This window comes from Corvus hawaiiensis, chromosome 7 (genome assembly GCF_020740725.1).
Source record: "Corvus hawaiiensis isolate bCorHaw1 chromosome 7, bCorHaw1.pri.cur, whole genome shotgun sequence".
NCBI classification, from domain to species: domain Eukaryota; kingdom Metazoa; phylum Chordata; class Aves; order Passeriformes; family Corvidae; genus Corvus; species Corvus hawaiiensis.
Genome location: NC_063219.1, coordinates 29841633 through 29867085, shown reverse-complemented (window position 1 = coordinate 29867085; position 25453 = coordinate 29841633). Strand labels below are relative to the sequence as shown.

General features: G+C 43.0%; 1 protein-coding gene across 5 annotated transcripts in view; it reads left to right on the top strand.

The window, feature by feature from the left end:
• The first annotated feature begins 2801 nt into the window (after window positions 1-2801).
• The window catches only part of SEMA5B (semaphorin 5B), a 269726-nt gene continuing 247074 nt past the window's right edge, over window positions 2802-25453 (top strand). Inside the window, exon 1 of one of the 5 annotated variants that reach the window (XM_048309263.1) lies at window positions 2802-2908. The gene's annotated coding sequence lies outside the window, so the exon portion shown is untranslated. Of the gene's footprint in view, window positions 2909-5831; window positions 5851-25453 lie in introns of those variants that run through there. The other 4 variants (XM_048309262.1, XM_048309256.1, XM_048309257.1 and 1 more) reach the window with 4 other exon arrangements.

Sequence of the window (25453 nt, the reverse complement as noted above, 5' to 3'; positions counted from 1 at the left end):
CAAGCCCAGAATAGGAACCCGGTACATCCTCGCCTTTGGAGACTGGAAACAAATTGTTTGATACAGATCACTTCACATGCAATGCCCTGACTTTTCCCATGACATTTGTCTCTTTTTCATAGAATTGTAACTGTAGCGCTTTTCGTCACAAGCCCTTTACTTAAAGGATTTGAGTAGTTTCTCTGTCTGGCCAGTGATTTCCCAAATGCTATACTGTGTAAAGGCATTGAGGTGTCAGGACCTGATTGTCCATGGAAATATTACAAAACTTGTATTTATGTGCACGTTTTATTAGTGAGTTTTTGAGCAATGCATGCACACTCCTGACCAACAGAACTACTCCCAGCCTTGTGGAGGAAAGAGCAAAACAGTAGCAGGGAAATGCTAGAAGATTTTAGGGTAAACAATCTTTTTTTTTTTTAATAGAAAAGTACCATCCATTATATCTTTAAATGTTGACAGATATTTATGTAGTCTTATGCTACTTATTGTTCAGTGCCCAGTGCTGCATCTGGAAGTCTTAGGAGGAGGAAAGGTTGAAGTGTCTTCTGGAAATTACATGTGTAATTGTGGCATTTGGTGAGGTGTTCTATCCCTGAGGCTTAGATAACCAAATTACTCACTCTACAGTAAAACTGAAAAAGAAGGCAAATAGTGTCCCAGCACAGAGCACAACCTTCACTGTGTTCTGTTTTGCCCACCCAGGCTGCTGCACATCATTATTTAAAATTCAATCCACTAAATTGAAAGATATCATCCTGTATGTTAGGGAAATGGAGGGACAGTTATTTACTATTCACATGTAAATTAAGACAATATTCTAAGAAGATACTATCACAAAAAAAACTCATCTAGAGGGTAGTTTTTTTCAGTTTTAGGAAAGATGGGGAAGAAAAAAGAGGCACAGATACGATGCCACTGTGAATGGGGCAGTTTGCTCAGCACTTTCCAGACTATGCCTGACTCAAGCCTTCTTCCAGAGTTTGAGTTTTGGGCAGAATACATACCTACATTACAACTATTTTGTATCCTTTACCTGTCCTATGCTTTCCAGTGTGTTTTAAAATGGAAGGCAGATAAAAAATGTTATGCACATAAATAATGTATTGACTGTTTCATTCAAGGTATCAAAAATGCATTGCTGCATGAGCAGATGTAGTGATATAGTTCCTTGATTAAGGAAGAACTGAGAAATTATGAACAGGCAAACAATTACATGTTGTATAATGATCATCTCGGTGGATCTATGCAGTTACTTCTCTGAAATGCGAATTGGGAGCACACCCACTGCCACCACAATTGGCTGTCATAGCACTGATGAGCCATCATACAATTACACTGTTTTTATATAGCTACAACATACTGTCAACATGAATGACAGGATCAGTTTACAGAGGGAAAATAACCCAGCCTCATTATGTATGCACACATACATATGCAAAGCCATCAGTGCAGGCCATTCTATCTGAGGATTCAGCTGATAAATAACTGAGGCTCTTATCTGGCGATTTTTAAATGTCACTAGACCAGCCCAGATGTGTTTTTATCCTTTGACTGCCGGGTTGCTTGTCCATCAGCAGGGTCCATCCTATGGCTTTATGCGGTTGTCGCTAACGGCGTTCAGGCGTTGTGCATCACCGCGGGGACAGCGCGGCACATCAGCCTTCCCAAATCCACGTTTGATGCAGCCCCCCGGCCTCGCAGCGATTCCCCGCGGGCGGCCCCCGGGCAGCGGTGGGGCCGCGGAGGGACAGCGCTGCTTCTCCCGTGCGCTCCGCGCCGCGTACGCTCCTTTCGTCGCGGATTTCCGCCGCTGTCTGCGCTTCGGCGTGAGAAAACTGCCGCTTCCCTCCCCGGGTTCATCTCGACCCCATTAGCCCCAGGCGAACAAGGGGACATCGCAACGGGGAGACGCTGACACAGCCCCGGGCCCGAGCGAGGGGCTCAGTCACGGGCAGGAGACCGCGCTCCGCCTGGCCGGGCGGTGTGTCCGGGCGGCTGCACGGGAGCCCGGAGCCCCGCGGCGCCTCTCCGAGCCCCAGCGCAGCCGCTTCCCCGCTCCCCTCTCCCATCACAGCCACAGCAACGCAGCCGGCCCTGCCCCTTCCAGCAGGGAGGGAAGAGGCTGGATTTAAACACAAACATCGCTCCGCCGCTCGGTGGATTATTTTCGCTCTTTTCTGGTGCCTCACCTCCACCCTCAGCCCTCCCCACGCCGGCGGCACTTGAACCTGCCCGCCTGAAAAGTGTGCCATCCCCCCTCCCCGACCCCCTCCTCTCCGGGCCGGCTCCGCCAGCCCCCCTCCGCAGGGCCGGGCCGGGGAGAGCCGCTGTGCTCCGCGGGACCCCTCGCCGGCCCGGGGAGGCCGGCTGCGACCAGCGGGGAGGGCGGCGAGGGCGGCGAGGGCGGCGAGGGCGGCGAGGGCGATTCGCTTGCTAGAGAAATGCCCTGTTGAACTTTGAATATATTAGTTGACATCAGTGCGAGTTGGGGCTGCCAGCCCCTAGCTCCCTCCTCCTTCCCTACCTCCTCCTCCTCCGCCTCCTTCTCCTCCTCCCCTCGGTCTCCGATGGAAAGAGTTGAAGCCGTGCTGATAGGAGCCGCCTGGAAGAGACAGCGGAGCGCCCGGGAGGACTTCGGTCCCAAGTCCGGCCGCACCGCGGGGCCGCTGTCCGCCGCCGCTCGCATGGCCCGAGGCGGCACTCCCTGAGCGCCGGGCTGTGCAGACCCGCCGCTCCGCTCCCGTGCTCGCCCCGAGCCGAGCCGAGCCCAGCCGCGCCGCGCCGAGCCCAGCCCCACCGAGCCGAGCCGAGCCGAGCCCAGCCGCGCCGCGGCTGCCCCCGCTCCTGCGGCAGCCGGAGCGCGATGTGCCGGTGAGCCCCGCACCGGGAGCCCGGCGGCCACCCTGTAAGCGCAGCGCGGCGGCGGCCCGGGGGGCGGGCGGCGGGACGGGCCGGGGGGCGCGCAAACTTCCCAACTTGGCGGGGTCGGGGCGAGCGGGCGGCGCTGGGAAGGGGATCCGGGGAGTTGGGAACCCCCGGGCTGCTGCGCGTCTCCAACGCCCCCGGCGCAGCACCCGGTGATGGAGGGCCGGGGGCAGCCTGCGCGGCGTGGGGGTGTGTTTGTGCCCGGCGCTCGGAGCGCCGTCCTCCTGCCCGCCGGGGAGGCAAAGGGGCTATTTTTTTTTTTGTAGCTGTGTTCGCAGTCCGGCAGCGCTGGAGAGCACGCTAGCTCGGAGGTGGCAGTGGAGGTGGGTTTTTTTCCTCCTCTCCCCGCCACCTTCCCAGCTCTTCCTAAACCCGCTGAGGGGGGCTGTGGCGGGAGCGAAGGGGTGCAGTGGTGGGAAGCCGGATAGCCTAGACGAAGGGATATTAATGATTTTTGGTTTTCAGATGGTAATTTGTCTTTGTGGTAGGGGTGGTCCATTAAATTTCAGCTCACGTCCTGATGGAGATCAAAAGCGAAGGGGAGAGGGAGAGGGAAGCAGAGAGCCTTGTGCTGCTCCTTAGCTCCTCGCATTGTTAGAAACTTATGGGGAGTGTATGGGAGGGTAGGATTTCCAGAAACAACCTTTGTCGACCCAGCTCCAATATTCACACCAAAGTTGGAGACCTGTATTTTCCAGCACTACCATCTGCTCCCGATGCTGCCCAGGAGCACGCTTACTGTTACGCCTCAGCGGAAACAAAAGGTGTGCTTGCCAAGTCGGTCCTGAACCTGTCTCTTTATGGGCTTTTAGGTGGAGCACAAATATCGAGGAGTATCTATGTCCTAAAGGTTCACTGTCCTCTGTTGGCTCAGTTTAGACTCATAGATAATTTCCTGTCCTTAGAAAAGGTCTCCAAACATGGTAGATGCCAGGTCCTGTTTTGTTGGGTTTTTTTTCCCTAACTTATTTATCTATTTCTGCTTGGGGTTTACACTTCTTTTTTCCCATTTCTTTTTTCTTCAAACTATTTATGTATGGATATATATTGGTTAGGAATTGTAGTAAAGTTCCGTTTTTTGTTGTGCAAGTGTTCCCTCTCATTACAGAAAATACTTCTTCTCATAAATTATAGTCTGAGCTGCAAGAGGTTTGATGTCTTTGCCTCTGGATGGGTTCAGTGGTAGGCTAAGACCCCAAGCTGACTGCACTGTGAACAAAATAGAAACCAACTAAGCTAGAAGTTATAATGGGCTTTGATTCTTTCTGCTACTTGAGATCAGTAGAGATCCCAGGTGAGCAAAGGCAAGGAGGAGGAGTAAGGGTAGCTGGAACAAACTACTCATACAGAGAAGTACTCTTTTGGTTATACATCTGATTTGTACACACCCAAGGCAGAAAACTGGTCGTAACTGCAGAGAAAGTGGCAGTGATAAGAAAAATCCTGCTGATATTTAACCAGATTTTTAACAGAGATTTAGTTTTTAAACAGATGCTTGAATCAACCATATCTTTCATTTTTTCTCCTTTTGCACTAAAACTTTTCTGATTGGATTGGATGGTAAGTAGACTCTGCATTAGGCAATAGTAGGGAATCTCTGTGTTTTATGTTATGCCTCTTGCATTTTCAGTGAAGTCTAGGCAAGTTGTTCTGTTTTTCTCTCGATCTTGCTTTCTTTCCTTAAAGAGGCCAAGTTTTTGTCCTCCCCTGCCAGGGACATGCTAATCCTGAAGTCATGGGGGAGAGAGAGATCCCACCCTTCAGAATACAGATATTTGCTTTGTTCATCCCCCAGCCTGTTAGGCTGATGGAATTGGCAGTGGCTGCCCTCTGTGACCTCCCTCTCTTCCTGCAAAAAGCTGGGGCAACCAGGGAACAGAAAATGTCCAAACTCCAGCAAGTGAAAAAGCACAACCCCAGAGGACAAAAGGCTTGAACAGAGAGGTGCGGGGGACGAGGTTCTGCATAGAAAATAACTTTTAGCAAGCTGGCCTTGATCAGTTCACATTGACTGGAAGTGATGGCATGGGGATGGGTTCAGTAGGAATGTGGGTAGCCCAACAGAAGCTTGATACAAGTGGTGCAGTGGAATTTTAGTTGCTTTGCAGTAAGATGAAAAAGTTCCCAGACAAAATGGCTTTGGTCATCCACTGTGATTGCCTTTATTCTCCAGGCTGACAGCTGACCTGGGTGACCATAGCCCCAGACTATAAACTCTTTTCCTCTTACCTTGTAGTCAGTTGTAAAAGTGCTGCTCGACTTGGGGTGAGACATGATAGGGCCCTGTTGGAGGGAAAGTTCCTGGAGAGCAGGCTCACTCTGATATTAAACATAGCTCGAACAATAGATTTCTATTTTAGTCAGGATGAATAATCATGCGAACAGACGTACTAGGGTTAAATAAGACCATCTACGTGAATATATCTTCCTGAAAACAAATAGATGCCGGGAAAAGTTTCAGTGTGCAGCCGGGGCTGTTGCCTTGCTGTTCGGCAAAAGGGGGCAGTATCCAACAGTGTCAGGGAGCGATCCGCCGCTGCCGCCTCCCTGTCTCGAGCGCTGGCTGGTTCGTGCTCTATCAACTGGGATCTGGGAATTTAAGGTGTTATCCGGTAGCCCATATTCAGGTGATTCCTTGTAAAGACATCAGAGAGGTTAATTGACTGTCTAAAAGATGCAAGATCAAAGCTGTAATTGTTTTACTTTGTGGTTGCATCACTTCCATATGCTGGTGAACGATTGGAAATTAAGGACAATGCTGTATGATTGCAAAGCTAGTTTTGTTCACCTTTAGTAGGCTAACAGCAGTAACCTTACCCTGTTTTTACTGTACTGATTTTAGGGAAAGCATGATGAAGCCCTAGCTTTGGATTGCTGTTGGTATAAATGCCCTCCAAGGAATTGTCGTCACTGTTTTCTGTAGTAAGAAAACCAACATTTTCTTCTCTAAATTTAACTTTCTTTGAGAACTCGTTTGTTTACAGCCTAGAGAAATATATTGATCCATCATAAAATATTGGTTTTAGATTGCATTTAAAAGCCTTTTCACCTTTCATTTATCTATATGCCTGGATTATTAGATTAGCATTTCTTAGTTCATTTTTTACTGGGAGCCATGGGCAATTTAACTGAGGGTCTGTCATTGGAAAGCCATGCACTGGACTCCAGCTTTGTCAGGTCTCCTAACTGTTGCCCACTGCCTTCATGAGAAGAGCTGCAGCATCAGGGGCAGACCAGTCCCAGGAGAGGGGATGTGCTGAGGAGTAGGGAGTCAGTCATTGTAATGTGAAGGTGTTCCACTGCTGGGGTAGTGCCGAGATTCAGAGTTTAGGCGCAGTCCAGTGTGAAGTTTTCAACTGGATTTGCCTTGCTGGAGATCATGCCCATGAGATCATTTCTAGTATAAAACTGAAAAAAGGAAATTTAATTACCTGCAGAGAGTGGTGGAGGCAATTCAGAATGGTTCTCTAGGGGTAAAATTCATTGGTGTTCATTGTGTAGTGGCTGTGTAAGTACCAAATCACACTGAGATCGCAAAGTCAGTCTTAAGTGATGAACTTTCCTTTTATGGACTGAATACTGTGAAGGTGAACTGCCATAATTTTGGGCTGGGTCCTTGTGATTTAGTCCAGGAGACAAACCATGGCATATTGCACTATTCCTGCTGTGCCTTGAAATGGGCTGTGTCTGAATGTTGTTGCTTCTGAGGATCAAGTCAACAGCTCTTTGTTATTGTTCTGTTACTCAAGGAAACAAAAGTCAACTCGCTGAAGGCAGTATGTCAGATAGTTTTATTGCAGGGATTGTTTCTCTTGTTTTTAGACTGCTGACTTGTCCAGTGTGCCCAGTATCACGACTTATCCCATCTCTGTCCATGGTGGCAATTTCCATTAGTTTCAGTGGGAGCTGAGTGTGAGACTGTGACAGCTCTTTGAGCCTGAAACTTGTGTGGACAGTGCTTTGCTTGCTGGAGATTATTCTTCAAGCACAGTTAACCTCAGTATTTATTTCACCGCTCTTCTCATTGTTGTCCAAAAAAAAAAAAAAAATACTGCATGACAGCAGTTATTTCTTACCCCAGGCTCAAACCATGTGAGCAAAGTGCAGCAGAGCTCTGACAGCACAACTGTGACTTTCAGCATGCAGGGTCTCCTTGACTACAGCGCCGCAACTCCCAAAGTTACCTCTGCTTCAGAACTCATATAAAGCACAATTTTTTAAGGTCCACAAAAAATCACTCAAAGTGATTTTCCGAAGATGAGTATATCAGTAGTAATACTCCAGAAGCATTACTGTTATCAAAAATGTATCTACAAACCAAGCGGGTTTGTTTTGTTTCCGAATGTAATAACTTGGAGAGGTAATTTGCATGTGAAGGATGTTACCAAGTTACAAAGTATGACTCTGAATTAGTGGCAGGGCTATTCATGTGCTTGTAATTAAACAGATACCAAAGAACTGTGCTGGTTAAGGACTGGTGTGTCTTTATTTGCTTCTTAGTGAGCTCTAAATGAGACAATAAGCAAACATGCTGATTACTAGTTTTAATCTCCAAATCAATTGTGAACACCTTGGGTGTTTATAAATTATATGTGTAATTTCATTGGTGTTCAGAAAGGGGTCATTTGTGGAGAGAGCACAGAATATTTTCTTCCCAGAAGCTGCTGTGAAGGAGCTTGATCTTACAAGGTGCTGCATGTTCTTCATTGTTGTTAACATGTCTCCGGGAAACAGCACTCAGCACGACCAGACCCTGATAAACACAAACTGTAGCAGTGTCTGACCCCTGTGGCTTTGTTGAGCAGGCAAAATGCTTATGGGCTTGTTAGTCTAGATAACATACTCCCTATTAGGCTGTTGCTGCAAGTCAAATAAATTGCAGAGGGCCAGTTTCAAAGGTTTGACTTTATCCATGGTGCAGCAACACGTGGCAGCCAGGATGTAGCAACCTGCAGAGAAGAACCACAATCATCAGTTTTATTTCTGCCAAATATTGTGCTGCACTCAAAAGCTTCATCATAACTTCAGACCCATGAGGCAAACCCACTCTGTAACTGGGAATATCACGGGAGGATCTGGTGATGCTGAATGGATCCTCCAGTAGCCTTGAACCGTCTGTGCTATGGAGGACATACTCTGATGCTGGATAGTCTCAGATATTAAGCAGAGATGCCATCTGCAGTCCAGCTAAGTCCTGCATAGATGATCTAAAAGCCATTTGCAGTTTAAGGGTTTGTGACTTCTGAAGTTTGTATATTTTGCAGATTGTTTGTGCCATAGTCTTCAAAAACTGTTAGCTTTTAAGACAAGCAGATGGCTTTAACAAAATATATTTGCTGGCACCTGGAACAGGTGGATCTGGAATCAATTTATGCAGTGTAATTTTTTCCACACCCCTTTTGGAATAATTTTATACCCTGGAGCCACCTAAGGTGCTTATTATGTAGCCAATAGGGAACAGCTTCTGTCTGACTACATAAGATTTTACACATCTTTTATAGCTAATGCCTAGATTGAAATGCAAAATTTAGTGCTGGGAGTGCATGTGAATTTGTGAAACTCCCTGGAGAAAATGTGGGTGCATGTATCAGTGAATGAATTATGCTTCTCCACAGACAGAGAGAGCTTTTTTTTTTAGTGGTAACAAATGTCCTGTGTTCAGTGTTTGTCATTTTAAAAGCAGTATTTTTCATTTCAAGTGCAAACCTTGTGTAAACCTTGTGCAGGTTACTGATGTAGAGTGAAAATGAAAAAAATAGCTTCAATTTTATTTGAAAGGATAACAGAATGAAAATTTCTTATGTGGTAGGAAAGTGTCCTGACTCAGAGATCAAATTGGTGGTTCCAAAATATGGCTGTGACAGTTATGGCTAGTTTTTTGGGAAAGAAGCAGATCCTGCCTGTCTGCTCAAAGGGCAGGAAACAAACTTCCATGAGAGCTTGGCCGCATCCTCATTCTTGCAGCAGAATCAGGGACAACAAGCTTACCCAGCTGTGTGGATTCATAGTAACTTCAAAGGGGTTTTGAGTGGGTGCTGTGGAACCATCTGCACGACCCAGCGGTAGGATTAGGAACTAAACCTGGGAATACTTTGGGGCCCGCCTCTTAAGGAAAGAGGAGTCTGACTACGGATGGCCTGTTGGGCAGGTTTAATTGCTTTGCTGTGTTGCTTGGCCACGTGGAAGTTGTTTAGCCTGCTGTTTCAACTAAAGGTTGCTTATTTATCTCCTGTGGTGCTGTTTTACAGCATATCAAAGATTAGGGGCAAAAAATAAGGCAAAAAAGGAAAGGGTAAGAAGTTTACTCTGGAAAACTCAGTTTGACAGGGTAATATAGTAAATTCAAGAATGCAGAAAGAGATGCTTTTGGAGCCTGTATATATATGTCACATGGAAGGAAAAACTGGCTAGGTCTCAGAAGTTTGTTAGAGTGATTACAGATCCCCCTGCCCTGCCTCACGTTCCTTTCTCTGCTCTCTCTTCCCAATTGAAGATGATTGTCTGCCAGAAGGAGATTTTCCGACACATGGTTTGGACAGGGCAATCAGTCTATATTTATAAAACACTTAATATTTCACTCTCTGACCTTTTTTTTGGGTCCACTCCATATATGAAGGGCATTTTCATTAGAAACACAAAGCTGAGACTTAGTTTCTGCCTGTGTCCGATGTGCTCTTCCAGTCTAAGAGAGCTTAGCTTTTAGTTGTAATTGTAGCTTGTAACCACCTACTTAAAATACAAGACAACAGGCGGAGGAATATCATTAGTGGCTTGTGGTAGGATAAAGATAAATACTTACTCAACATGAGCAAAATAGCACTGTAACCGTGTGCTGTTCCAATACTGACAAAGGATGAGGTGAAGTTACACATAATATGAAAAATTTCACAGTTCCTGCTTCGTGAGGATAATCAAGTGATATAATAGTACAACTTAGCCTTATTTCCATTTTAATGTCCATGCTCACTAGTCAGAAGTAATAATCATCAGGGACAGAAAGTGAGGCATAAAAGGACTGTGGCCTGGAGAATTTTGTACTCATCTGGTAAAGATATCATGAATAATGATGCAGATGGGTGCCAGGTAGGGTTGACAGCGACTGAAATCTGTACGAATTTAACTTTGAAGTCTGTGAAAAGCTGGTCTTATGTGACTTGCTCAAGGTCAGAGTGTGTTAGTGGCAGAGACAAGGTTACAAGCCCTGAAAACACTTACTCAAATACTTAATTCTATATGTGTAATTAAATCCTATGAATGAAATGTTTCATCTTGTTGCTTTCCTGTATCAAAGCCCTAAACTCGTGCCTTACAAGACTACGCATTTATCTCCATGCCAGACATTGCCAGTAGGTAACTTGATCATGCAAATCCTTTACTCATCTAAACAGTTCAGTGTAAGTTAGTGTGACTACAGTTTGAGAAAATAAGTGCCCTGCTTGCGTGTGCACTATTGATCCCAACATTTTCAAGATGAACCAGGGATTAATCCTCTATTTTGCATTTTCATATGCATACCAGACATGCATCTATACAGGTTGAAATAAAACAAAAACAAGTGATTAACATCTTTAAAATTTAACATTTCCCCCCTTAACCAACAGAAATTGTTCCCAAGAGAGTAATTTACTATATACTTTCTGTATTTGCCTAGGACTGTACATCAGGAATACAAAACATGATTTTGCTAATGCTATGCGTTCCCTCTAATGAGTCTTTGAAATATTAAACCAGCTTATATTTGGAATGAGTTTTGCACGCCTCCTTGTCTATGGTAGCTTTGCAAATCCAGGCTTCACTGTTTTGCCTCAGAGAATTATGAGTTTATTATACTCCTGGAATGCTAATAGCACTTCATTTTCCCCCTAAATTTCTTCTTCATATTTATTTATTGATTCTTCATTTGAGCACAGTTTCACAGATAATGATGGCACTACTGAGAATAGCTGGTGTGAGTTAATTTTAAGAAGGCTGAAGTTACAATGCCGTCCTTTTTTGCCAAAAATTTCTCTGCAAAATTCATAAGCCAAGGCATCCAAAATGCTAAATTAGTTAAGATGATTGGATAAGATTACTGCCAGTGCTATATTTCATTCCTGGTTTCATCAAAACAAAGTACATCAAGGCTGACAAGTCTAAATTGAATTTTTCATTGAAAACTCATGGGTAGATTTGAGGATGATGTGCTTTGGGCAAGCAGTCTTTGGTCATTTGGTCTTTACTCAAATGGAGTCCTCACACTGACCTGTGAGAGAACACATGTGAACAGGGTTTTTAGCATTTTACCCTTTAGCTTGCATTTTACTTTTGATTCCTGGGATTCTTCCCCATCTGGTTCCTCCTCCCATGGTGGTAGACTCCAGAAAGGTGCTTCCAGTCATTTTTTCTGCCTTCCCTGAAGGCACAGAACTTCCCTGAGGCGATTCATGTTCAAGCTGGTCAACCATTCTAAACAAACATCTAATTTTGTTTTAAATATTCAAGAAGGAAGAGAACATCGTGCAGTTCTTGGTTAAGTGTTTAAAATTCAGCAACTCTTGTGATTATGTTGCCTCTTAGTTGCTAGGTTCTTGGTCCTGTTATGCTCTTATCCAAAGAGGAGAGCATCACATTTTCTTGCTGTGGAAGTACTCATAAACTGCAGTCAAGTCATCTCTTCATTTTTCTGTGATATTTCAGTATGATACTGGATTTTCCCATGTTTTTTCAACCATTATTGCTTGATGGTTCTTCTCTGAAGTTCCTAAGCATGCTACTGGCCAAAGAAGACAGTAGTACTGACAGCTACAAAGGTTTGGGAGAACTGGAACAGCAGAGGTTGTAGAGCAGAACCTAGCAGATAGACAGCAGGAGATAAGGACTGTAAAGCTGGAAGGCAGAAAAAAGGGATAGCAGTATAGGAAGCCCTTGGCATGAGAAGCCTGGTGTGTTACAAGCCTGATGAAGAACTGGAGTAGCTGCAGTGGTAAAAGGCAACAGCAGGTTTTGACTGGCAGAGGAGGATGGCTTGGAGCTGGGTGGGAATTGCAGCAGCAGCACTTCTTGTAAATGAGAGCAGTATTGTATCAAGGGAACTCTGCAGGGAAATGTCAAAAACATCTGTTTACACTTTGCCTGGGCATAACCAGACTCTCATTCAGGAGCACTATGATGCAGGCAAGGAGAAAAGAGACACTTTAAACTAACTGAGGGCAGAGTTCAGGTAGAATTTCTAGTGACGAAGACATTCCATTCTTGCAAGTGTAAGATCTGAGCCTGCAGAATCAAACTCACTTTTGCAATCTGTACAAATTCATGAAGGTGTTACTAATTTCAGTAAAATGACCTGTGGGTGAGAGCTTACTGGCCTGAGTTCTTGATTGCTAACACAAGGCAAACAGTTAAATTATTTGAAAAAGTTATACTAGTATAGGGTTTGGCTGCACTAACCTTAACTGTGATCCTTGTGGTTTGAGAGGACTCAAATCATCCCATAAGTAGTACAGTTTCTGGTTTTAGTTTGGAAAGATGTTATCATTTAATGAAAACGCTTTGTTTTCTGGCAGCCTACTCTGCTATCCATTTACAAAGTTCTCAGAGGGCTTGAATGTCCATGAAAAGTTCAAGAGCCCAATTCTACTCACAGATAGACGAGTGCAGCCTCAGTGAAGAGTTCCAGTTGTGCTTGACTAAGGACTGTAATATGAGCCCAAAAAATCAGACAAGTGTGTACCTATGAAACCAGATTGCATAGGAATGGTATTGGTCCAGAGGCACTCTCCAAAATGAGGTCTGCAAGATTATGCCGTTGCAAAACCCAGCACCAAGAGAAGCATTTTTAGTTTTAATTTTAAAAAAACGTGAAACCACATGATCTCTATTTCTGCTGAATTTCAGGCTTCCACATGTTTAAGCATAAGATGCAGAAGTAATTGATTAGAAACAGAAGTAAAATAATGAGGCTTGCTTTTTTTTTTCCTTTCCCAAGCTGATTCAACTGAGGAAGGAAAAAAAAACTTCTAAAGATTTTATGTGAGTTGAGTAAGACTTTTCTCCACAAATAGACCAAATGAACTACTGAAGTGCTTCAGTGAAGTTATCATAACAGCCTTGAGCCACTGGGATTATTTCCATGGCAGATTTCTACCTGATAGAAATGGGTTTAAATTAATAGTATAAAAAATTGGAAATAATCTGATACATGTAGTTCTAATGGTCTAAAATATTTGTCGAAGAGACAAGAGCCTGGCACTGCAACAAGAGACATCAGTAGGAAGAGTTCAATTTATGCAAGTTAAAATTGGAGTTTTCATCTTAAAAAAACCCCCAAAAAGTTCCCGTTTTGCAGTTCTTATCCAATGAATATTTGGTTTCGAAATTGGCGTACTACCTGAGTCAGAGCTGCAGGAGATGGCCCCATGTTTTCAACCTGACAGTGCCTCTTTAAAATGCTGTATAATTTAGGCATCTCTTATTTGTTTTGAATAGCAGAGCTAACATGTCTGTCAGCCACAAAGACTTGATAGACATGATTAGAAGGCAGGAGATCAGGAAAAATAAGTCTTACCACAGCCAACTCTCCCCAGTGAAGGAGTGGCTGGGTGGCATATTTACAATTAAGGTGTAACTGAAAGCTTTTTTAGAAATGTGCTTTGTAGACTGCATTGAAATGGTGTTTTCTATTACGACCAGTTTCTGGAACAGATTATCATGATTGTAGGAAGCACTTCAAAGCAGACTGATGTAGGAAGATCTTTCACCAAAAACTTCTTCGTCTCTGTAAAACAGAAATCTACAAATGTGTCTGCAATCTGTGTTGTTTCAGCTACAACAGCATTTATTTGATAGAAATGGTCTGCTCTTAATTTCCAAAGTACTGCAAAGCTCTTTTTATTTTGCTGGCCCCTCCATTTCACAGAGGGGTTCAAAGGTTGTGTTTCCTTTCTCCCATATCCTTCTAAATTTCTGTTTGGTATTTTTGAAAGGCTAAGATTTAAAGATTATATTGAAATACAGAGCTGCATCTGATAAAGTCAGACACTAATTTAATATATTGGTGGCCAGACTTTCATAGGAGAGACTGTAACACATTGCCTAGTCCATTCCCCCAGCTCAAATAGCATCAACCAAACCTCCATCATTCAGCTGAACACATGCTCAGCTGAACTCAACAGTAGCTAAACCATGGTAGGACCTGGAAATGCCCTTAAAATATATTAATTTCTGAATTTTCACACACAAGACTAGTGATATTCCATTTCATCAAGACTGCTAAAAATCTTACTTGTAGGCTTAAGTCTGTATCTTTGAGAATTGAAGTCTTCTGCTTACTAGCAAACACAGGACCAAATGTGAAAAGTCATCTTTCTGGCTGGGATAAGACCAGGTGGTAACAGCACATTGAACTGTAGTGGGATGCCAGCAAATTATTCTTGGTTTTCAGGGATGTTGAAAAGAGAGGAAGCTTGTGCAGAAAATGAAAGGCAGCCATAAGAACAAAGACAAGAACCAATTAGAACTGTCTTGCTCCACTATATTTAGTAGCACATGCAGAGGACAGGAAGAATTTACAAAAAAAGTCATCATTGTTGTTTTGTGTAATATAGTATTATATTATTACAGTATCCAGCTGTAATATAACACACCCATTGCATTGTCCTTTACAAGTCCTAAGTGAACAAATTAAGTGAACAGGGAAGAAGATGAGACAAAGAGAAGTCAAATCTCTTGTCTAAGCTTATAGAGGGAGGCAGTGAAAGACAGTCCTGCAGCCACAAACATTTTTTTGTGTTTGATACCAGAAATATGATGGGTTCTTTATGTTAAAGCAGGGCTTTGAAATAGTCTCTGTACATTCTGGGAAGTTATTTTTTCTGATAAAGCAAGGCTGAATGCTCTTGTAGGATATATTATGAATACTTATGGTAAGTGTTAAAAAATAAAGTTTTTATATCCACAGTGTCATTAAATGAACAATTCTGACAATTCAGAATACAATTTATTTGTAAAATGTGGTGAGTAAATGAAGTTATCTTATGCAGAGGACTTATTCTGGTTCTTTCTGAAAAAGTACAGATCACACTCAAATAAGCTTCTAAAGCAGGCAACTCTGTGAACACTTCCTTACAATTTCTTTTCTCCAACATAGAAAATTAATAGCCAAGCACCAATTTTGTCTGTATTTTTAGGGAGCATAAATTAATCTACTTAATATGTAGTGTGTTTCTTGCACTTCCACATAATTAAATAATATTTGTTCTTAGAAGCTATTCATCCTGTGTAAACCTGCTTCCTGAGTAAATATTTCTTTAATTACTAGAACAAATAGATTGTGGGATTTGGAGTCGATTATCACAGCGTTTCTTTCCCTGATGTGTGCTTCAGATGTGCACAGCAGAGAGGTCTCCTAAACACAGCCAGGAAACACAGCAACCAGCTTTTTTGCAGTTTGAAAATAAATACATCTTATGAATACTTCACACCTACAGAACCCTTCATTTGGGGATTACAAAGTGCTTTTCCATGTTTTGTTGGTATTATTTATTTCCATTTTAGGGAAGGATAAAGTGAAATGGAAAGAGAGAGACTAGGGCCCATATGCAACATCCCCCATGTTGTATTAATACAGATATCTGTACTAAAATGTATATGGTTGTATTCTACTTGTGTAGAACAGCCGAGGACACAGCTTTTCCTACAGGCTAATGATGTACAGCCTCTAATTTTGGATGTCTGGTAGTGCATTTCTGGTCTCAGGGGTCCTAAAAGCTCAAAGCAGATGGAAGTCATGGAGAGCTAGAGACACTAGGGATCTCAGAACCGTGCCTCTCCAGCAAGGCATGTCATTGTCAGATTTGGCTGCTAGGGTTCAGTGGCTTATGAGCAGGGTGTGCAGTTAGTGGCAGAGCTGAGAGAGGAGTGCAGGGGTCCAGTTTCCTGGACTTGCTGTGCCTGAACAGAACAATTTAGTCCCAGATGCATATCCTTGTCTTCACTGCACAACTCATCTAGGAGGTTGGAAGCTCTATGTGAACAGTACAACAGCAAAGCCATGTGCCTGTCCTCAGTGTCTCTGTGCTTGCCTCTGGGAAGGTGTGTGTATATGTGGGTGTCACTGTTTCCCAGGATTTTTTATGTTGAGACTGTATAGGAGTAATTCCCCAGAAGTTATGGGAGAAATATATTTCCTGTGGGAGGAGTGTTTAAGAGTTGTCAGCATCTTCATGTTTCTTAACTGCAGGGTAAGGAGTTTCTGATAGGGGAGGGTAGATTTTGAGCTCTGACTTTCTCTTGCTGAGTTAATTAACCAGAGTTTAAAGCACTTCCTCTCCTGAGCTGGAGTTTCTTATGTGGGAAAGACAGGTAAGAAGCCATAGCCAAATGAGATCCCCAATTAAGGATGCAGGTGAACAAGGCCTGTAAATGACTATCTTGAGTCTGAGCAGAAGACTGTGTCTGCCGGTAAAATACTGTTTGGATATACCCTTAATAAAAAGAAAGGGTTTACTGTGGAGTCAGCAGCCAAAACACCCTTCCTGCTGTTGGAGTGCAGCATGTCACATGTGCTGAGCCTCCTCCTGGCTTTTTTTCAGGATTACAGAGAATGGAGTAGGCATTTGGAGAAGACTTCGGAATATCAGAGCTGAGAGGGGCAATGGGATGCTGCATGATACCATGTTATTGGGAACAGTTCTCGGCACCTGCTTGTCTTTGGATGGGTTAAATTCAGAAAGCCATCACCACACACATGTACTTACAAAAGTCGTGTCTTCTGACAGTTGCTGTTTTCTTTTTTCCTCACTGGAGCTTTTAGATGTAGCTGAACCTGGTCAGATGATGGACTGTGAAGGAACAAATATGTCACTTAAACAAAAACCACTTTAGCACCTAATAGGTTGAGAGTTTTATTTCTCTGTGCACATTAGCTCTGAAAGCTCACTGTTCCTTCATGGCTCTCGAGGGCTCTAGTTTAACAGCAAAAGTGGCAAGTGTCCAAGTAAGTACCTGGATGTTGGTAGTGCTAATACAGCCTGTGCCTTGTCAGCTGTCACAGCTGGGTGTGCCTACCTGTGCAGTGGTTGCATCTCCTGCCCATGGTAGAATGGTAACTAAATAGTGCCTTTAATGTGGTTTAGTGGAATCCTCTCAACCACAAAAAGATGCTCAGACTGCGCAATACAGTATCCGCTCAGGGAGTTAATAGGAATTACCTACTGCAATTTCGATTTACATCCTGGATTGTTGGGCAATAATTTCCTTTTTGCAGGAAGTTCTAATTGACGCAGAGGTCAGATGGTGCTGGGACAGGAAGTTTAGACCAGCTCCAGGAGGATGTCTGATGGGTGCTCTCTGCCTCAACTTTCCACAGTGAATGAGCACTAGAGTACATGTAGTCTGTTTTGTTCATTGAGATCAAAAGTTCTTTGGGGATGAGAAGTTACTCCATGGATTGCAACTTGTGCAGTGCCACTCATGTGGAACCTCTGCCTGTCTCTGTAACTCAGATAGCAGTGGGAATCCATCTGAAATCCAAGCACCTTGTGGTTTAAATGCTTTCTCTGTGTTTTCAGATAGCAATCTCTTTAGCTCTTTGAGGCATTTAATGAAAATTGTTTTAACAGGGCCACAGCGTCATTAGAGAGCATTGTGTGTGTTTTCATGCTGTGGGGGGGTGCAACCATACAGTACAGCTAGAGCTGGAGCATTTTATTGTGCTGTGACAGGTAGCATCGATTTTACAGTTAGGTGAGACTGATTTCAAATGTTCCCTTATTGAGTTTATTGGCACCTACAACTAAGAGTGTTAAAAGGTTAAATGGTATGTACATTACACTGCATACAGCCCCAAAATTTGTTTAGAGAACAAAACAGTAGTCTCTTGTGACTGGTCCCTTCACCCTACAAAATTTCTGTATGTGGATGTCTGTCCTTAATGAGGTTGTTTGAGAACACAGGGTCTTCTTACATCTTCTCTGTGCCTCTTGTGGAGAACATTTCTGGCTGAAAATTGAATTGAAGGAAGGGCAAAATGGATTCTTGAGCTGAACATTGATGGAAGACTTGGAGAACACTTGAAATATCTGGGAATGACCTGGTATTCATAGCTAGCATCAAGTCCTGTCACATGCTTACTCTGAATATGAACATGTTTCATGAATGCTCCATGGTTCATTACTCAGCCCTAGTACAAAGCAAATAGTACTTCACAGGGATGTTGTAAGGCTTTGGTAACTGGGATTTGTAAAGCTCTGGGAACACTTAGGCTGGGCTAGCTATAGAATCGCAAGTATTAATATTGGTTGCATTCAAGTAATTTGGTATAAATGTTAGAAAGGGGCATGAATTGACTGAGAAAGATAGATATGTGCTGTGATTGCTTAAATACAAACCTGGGAATTGGTGAGTTTTAACTTCTAAATTCATCTCTACCAGCAGCTCACTCAATGCCTTGGGCAAACACTGGGAACTCAGTATCAGGTTTCTCTGTTGAAGTAATAATGCTTAAGGAAAAGAAAGAAGACAGACAGCATTTTCTAGAGTTGTAAGGATTAATCAAATATTGATTTAGAGGATTGCCTAAAAAGTGCTATGTAATTTGAATGGTTTCTAATCCCTGTATATTAGTTATATGCATAGGAAATAATTAGTCTGAAGTGCAGGTCCCATTTGGTGATTTCCGTTTGAAATGACCCTTTCTTTCATCAAAACAGCAGAAAGGACAGATATGTGCTATTAAAAACAAGATGTTCTAGTTCAAACTGGCAGCATTATCTCTGAAACCAGCCCTGCTGGAGCAGTGCTTTCAGAAAAAGTAGATTCCCACCAGTTAGCTGCTGCTAAGTCTTTCACTTAATTCCCCGAATTATTTGCAGAACAGCTGGCATTAGCCACCCTTACTTCCTTTGATGTGAGAAGTTTGCATCTCCTGTTCTTAAATTCCTCCACATCTGTGCTCCCAGTAACAAGTAGTGATCAGTGGTGAGTCACTTTGACACATTGAGTGTCTAGTGTTGGCTTTGCTCCTAGTGACATGTGCCAGCCTGGGTGGAAAAAAAAAAAGAAATTAAAAAAACATAGACCCTAAAGGCATGATAACTTTAATTATTTCCCTTCACCTCTTCCCAAAGTGGAAATCCAGCTTGTACATGGAGTTCACGAACTAGAAACAAGCTGCCGATTCCGTGGCTGCTGTTGGCGATGAGCCTCCAAACCTCGGCATTCAAATTGAAAGCCAGACCCGGTGCATTAAGGCTTGCATGCTAGCTTTCATTGTTGAGCTTCCTTTCAGGACTAAGAGATTACAAAGGAGTAGCCAAAGCTCTCTTATCTGTGTTCCATGTTCCTGTGATTCCCTAGATAACTTCACTTTGAAGTGGGCTGCAAACAAAGATGCTCCCCATTCTCTCCTCTCCAAGTGTACATCCAATGGCCACTGAAGTTTCCATCAGCTTGATTAGTTGGCACCAGCTCTGATGTGTTCTGAAATGCTGAGAGCAAATTGTCTTTACAGACTACCCCTCTAAAAGTTACTCAAGAAGTTACTGTATTGCTCCTCCTGAATTTGAAATCTATGCATTGGCTATGAACTTCCAGCTATGGACCCAATCCAAAGACCACTGACATAAAAGGGAGAGAGTGTCATAAAATTCCTTCCATTGGCTTTGGGTCAGGCTGTCTTTTGAAGATACTTGTCTTCCAACCTGAACCAAGTATTCTTGGGGACTGTTCACATCTTCACTGTTTCAGAAGTTTTTTCATTTCACTCCTACTGGCATGCCCAGTTCACAGTTCCTCTCATTTAGAATGGCTTGTGGTCTGTAGAAGCAGGTTGGTTTTCATTACTGCATCTGACATGGATGGCTACCAAGATTGTATTTTAATAGAACGTAGAATAGATCAATGTTGTACAATTGAAGTTAGAGCCAACAGAATATTTTACTTTTAAACTAGTGAGTCTACCAAAACCAGTATTTTTTAAGTGGAACAGGGACTGTACATCTGTTGCAGTACAGCTGCAGTACACATCGTTAAGGGCAGGGTGTCCTCTCCAGGGCCTGGGTGTAGCACTTTATATGCTGTCCACCTGCGAGGGACTGTTTTCACTTGGCTGCACTGAACTGTGGTCATGGTTGAAAATAAGCAGATTTGTTATTTAATACCTTTGGCAGTCTGACAGGGAGTTTTAGTAAAAAACATAGAGCACGCTTGGTTGGCATCCTGTTCCCATCAGGAAGAACTTGTGTAACAACCGATCCCTGTGCTTGTCCACTTCTACTAGGGTGTTATACCTGCTGGAGAGAGAAGGACTTCTAGGGTGTTGCTGTTTGTTGAAACCAGTCTGAGTAGGATAATCACAGTCACTGCTTCTCAGAAAGAGCCTTTTGGCTCTGGCTGCCCCCTTTGGTCAGGGGTTTGAGGATAGTGTTTCTCAGCCTAGATGATGCATGGAAATGCTGCTGTGTTGGCTTCTTAGAGGTTGTGGATCTGTTCTGGTGAATGCAGGAGGGCAGGTCTGCCATTTTTCTGTCAGAAATCCCCCCAAGAGCAAGATAAAACTTCAGTTGAATTGCCTCTCTTACAGGCTAGTAAATTATGTGGATCTTTTGGATGGAAATGGGCTGAGCTCCAACCTTTCTCATGCTGTTTGCCCTGTAACCTCTGTTCCTTTCCTGATTCCCATCTGCATTGTCAGAAATGGGCAAGCTCCCATCTGCTGCTGACTGGGCTGCTGCTGACAGGATTGCTGCCCTCCTGTCAGGGCAAGGCCCTTCTCTCTGCCCAGTCCCTGCAGGTTGCAGTGCTGGGATGTTGTCCTTTGCTTTCATCCTCAGACCTGTACCTAATCCAGTGATTACACCTGTTTGTGTTTCACCAGAAAACCTCCCCATCTGTCTGGAGGGCTGGTCAGGGTGGTAAGGGAACGAGGAGTTTTCAGCTACTCCAACCTTGGACTGAAATACAGACTTTTAATGACATTTTCTCCTGAATGTTAACGTAAGCTGTTTATGAAGCCAAGAATGTGTCTCTTCATGCCACTCGAACACTTTACTGAGGGTGAGGGCACGATTAGTCATTCAGCAGGCAAACATCTGGTGCTTTTGTGTGCCCCACAGCTCTTCCTAGTTGGGAGGCCTCACCTCGGCCTGGCTAAGCCAGGAATGTGTTACCACAGGCATTTTAATTTTATGCTTTTAACCACCATCATAAATGAGCAAGGAGTAAACCTTGGTTTCTCAGGTGGTCTTTTTCAGTCCTGTATCCTTGTATTTCTAGATCCCAGCTCATTTTGGACAACAATTTGTCTCTCTACGTATGTGTGATAGATAAGAGAAATAGGATTTTCAGAGAATTCCTAAGCCACTAGCTCTGTCCTTTCATGCAGAATAGGCATCAGAAAACCAGGGAGAATAAAAAATGTCCTTATACAATCTCTGCTCCTTTCCTTCCCATGCTTGGCTTCTCTTCTGAATCCCAGAGTCACCCTTTGAACATAGCAATTCATGGCTGATAGTTGAATCATTGCAAAACCTCCTCCTTTTGTTTTTTTCCCCTGACATTGTTTCCTTCACCTCTGGTAATCCACATAGGCTTTTAATTCGAGAGTGACAAGTTTCTTTGTTTTCCACAGATAGGGAAACTTCCTTTTCCAAATGCCTCTCCTTGTTCACCTGAAGTAACTCCAGCTCCTCCAGCTCTTAGCACATCTTTTGTCCTGTCTGTACATAAAGCTGCTCACTTTGTTTTTTGTTTGTGTCCTGTCATCTTCCAGAAGCAGCTGTGAGATGTTCGATGGGCTCTTAGTCCACCTAGTCTAGGACTGATGCAAAGTGTGTTGAAGTTTGGAGCCTGAGCTGAAAGTGCATTACAGCTGCTAGGAATGCAGACAGTGTTTGTAGCCAGAGCCCGGAATTGCTCCAGGTATCTCAGTAGATCTTAATCACAACCTGTTTTCTTCATCCAGGCTTAACTTCCAGGCACACTCAGTCTCAGAGAAACAAGGTGCAACTGCTCCGTTGTTTTGCAATGTGCAAGGAGGTCTAGTTAAAGTGATCCTCACCATCATTTGGCAAATAAAATCTCTGTGGTGAAAAGGCTTCACTGCATGATATTTTAGTAATTGCAAGGTGACAGTACAGCACACTGTACAGGGAGAACTTTTACTCTCTGTCTGTTGGGTAGCGCGCATTTATGGAGACCGGTAAGAATAGTGGGAGTCTTAACCTTTTAACCCCAAGAAGAATTATTAGTAAATCATAAGCTAACTAGAACTGGAAAAGGCTGAAGCCTATCCACTTTATCTCTTGCTGTTGTGGGATTGCTCCCTACAATGCATTTTCTCCTGTTGTCTTTAAATAACTAAGCATCTATTGCTTCCCTGGGGGAGGCATATCATTGACCAGTAGTGAACTCTGTCTAACAACCAGCCTAAATTTTCCTTAATTTCTTGCCTCTTCCCCCTGTAAACTCCTAGATTTTTACATTTTTCCAGTGTTTGCAGATGGCTCAGTTGCTACCATACGTTATGTCAGTGATCAGTAAGCATCATTCTTATAAATTGCAATTTAATACTACTACAAGTGTCACTCTGGAGATGTACATCTTCCAGTGCCACTACTTAATGCTCAGCTCAAACTCCAGCATGTCCTTTGTTAAATCAGCTTGTGGATCTTATGGGCTCTGCATAAATCTGTTTTGTTCAGATACCTTTGAAAATCTGACACTACAGGCTTGGAACAAGATGAGTCCATGAAGTGGAAAGCCACTAATTCCCTTTTTTGATATTTTTTTTTTTCACCTGAACCTGTTCATTTCATTGCCCTAGGAAAGTGATTTTGCTTGATAAATCAGGACAGCTTCTGAATGGAGGCTTGTGCATGATTAGTACAGATTGCTGACCCCAAACTCTGTACAGGCATGTGTATGTATGTGTGATACATGGGTGCAAATGTACCTGAGGTACTTCAGTCTTCCCAGCTGTGAGTTAGGGATAATGTCAATTGCAGGTACTATTGTAAAACTTCACAAACCAAGTACTAATCACTACTGTGTCAAATAGTGCCTTATTTTCAAGATAGGCTCAGCTACCACCAAATCAGAGAGAAGCCCTTCATTTCATCTTTACCAGATAGGAATCTGAAAGGCTTCAGAGGAAAATACTTCTTTTTAGGCTATCTTTGCCATCCTTCAGCCTGATAATTAAGCTACCATTTTCTTTTATTTCAGCTCAATGACCAAGCAATCTGGAATTACATATCAACCCCTGTTTCATATATTTTATGATTCATTGTAATTTTAAAAGAATCCTTTTTTGGAAGCCTGAAATTTTACTGGTGGCTGAAGATCCAGAAAATCCATTTAGAGGAAAAAGACTAGTAAAAGTAAGAGAGGATAAAAAGCATCACTGGCTGTGTCTTTTGGTGTAAATCACATTAATTTCATAAAAGTCTTGAACACATCTCTTAAACTTTAATACCTGAATTTCAAGCCCAGCAGTCAGTGGAGTTTTTAGCACCAGCCAGAGAGTGCTCATAGTTGGCAGGCAGATGGTCCTTTCCCCTCTTTTACATTCTTTTAACGCACTATCGCTGCCAGTTGGGCATTTGAAAGCCTCATTAATTTTCCTTGCTGTTTGGCAATAAGACCTTGCTTGTTCCTTGCTGTCTTCCATTACTGGAACCTGTGCAGTTTTCAGATTGCTCCTACCTGTTGCTTTGATGTGGGGCTGGATTATTTCCCTTGCTCAGGAACCAAGTAGTGGAGATGTTGAGTGATGTAGAAACACGCTGGGATGTGGTGTCAAAAGCACAAGTGGTTAGAATGTGGAGAGGAGAAGTTTGGTGTATGGATGCAAGGAGGGAATTAGAAATGAGAAAGGAAAGGACATGTCAAGACAATATTGGTGTTAGATCCAGCTAATTCAGAGGAAACTCTTTTCTCTGTTCAAATTATCTGTGCTTTGATGTTGTGGAATAACCAGTGATGTTTCTCTGTACTTTCTTGTGAGGTTTCAGGTCTCTGTGAAGCTCTGGAAGTACAATTAGCTACAAAAAATACTAGTTTTGTCGAACTTCTTTTCTTTCCCCCACCAGCAGAGAAATGTTTTATAATGTAGCCATCCTTAATAAAATGAATCTGAGAAGTGGCAGCATGGGGCTGCATGTTGAGTGGTTTCGAATGGCTCTATATCTCATTATCCAGGTTACAGGGTAGATTTTTGATTGCCTGCCCTGCAAACTCATTTGGAGACAGGTGTGTTAAAAATGCATGTGTCCTTGGTTACCTGGAGAGAGCAGAGGTGCTTTGTAGCTCAGAGTTAAGTTAAACGACTAAAGCCTGTATTATTCATCAAGACAAAATCATTTTCTGAATCCTGAAGAAAAGAAAGTGTCTTGTCTTTGAAAATCATTTATCTGGCCTTGATTTTCCTCAGGGCAGCAAGTAGAAGTCAAGTTTAAAACAGAGATTAAAACTCTTTTTCAGTGGGATCAAGAAAAGTAAATTGCCAGCAGAACCACTTTTGATCAAATGAGTGTCTGCTGCAGGAATTGACTGTGCTGCCTGTGCAGCACAATGTTACAGTGTTCATCTGCTCTCCAGTCAGTTAGCACCACTTCATGCTCTCCTCTTGGTGTGCTGGGCAAATTGAGAAAGATGGATGTGTAAAAGGTTTTGTCTTTCTGATGTGGACTTCTTGAAGGTGAAGAGCTCACTGATAGATCAACAGCAATTGCTTCTGTCAGCATGTGTACAGAGAAACCAGAGGTGCTAGGGATTTGTGGTACCAGCACTTCTGCTGATAGCTTGGGAAACAAGCAGTGGCTTGTTCTGTCACACCGTAAAGAGGATGTGACTGGCATTCTGCAGATCTCTGCCTGGGTTGGGATTGTCTGGGTTCTCACAGGTTGAGAAGAGTCAGATACAACCAGATCTTCAGTGCAGAACTGAGGGTGATAATTATTATTCATGTGTTGAGTTCCTCTGCCAAAGGGTAGGATGTTGCTGGAGTCATTATCTTTATGGGACAAAGTAATTCTGATAATCTGAACTGTCTTATCACGGTCAGTATCCATCCATTTCATACCTCAGCGCTCTTTGCTTTTGAGTCCCTGAGTCCTGACAGGTGGCAAATTGGATCAATTTATATTCTTGGTGCCATGGTGAGATACAGAGGAGAATAAATCTCCAGAGAAATGTGTGTTGGGCTTGTGTGTGAGTAGGCACTAAGCAACATCACCAAGGGGACCAGGGTAGCCACAGCTGAGGGGAGGAATGTGTGTGGCAAGTAACAAAAGTAATATATTGATTGATTTTCTTGAGCTTTTACACCAAGAGAGGGGGGCTGTGGAGAAATTTCTCCATACGAAGAATTAGAATTGATGAGTTTGGATAATCTGGATCCATATTCACTTTGGTCTATCAACTAACTTCTCTCTTTTAAATTACCTGCTTCAGACTTGGTACAAGTAAGCTCACCAACCAGCTTGTGAGACACAGCAAAAAAAAAAAAAAGTATTTTTTCCCTAAAAATTCATTTGATCTCTTTTAATCC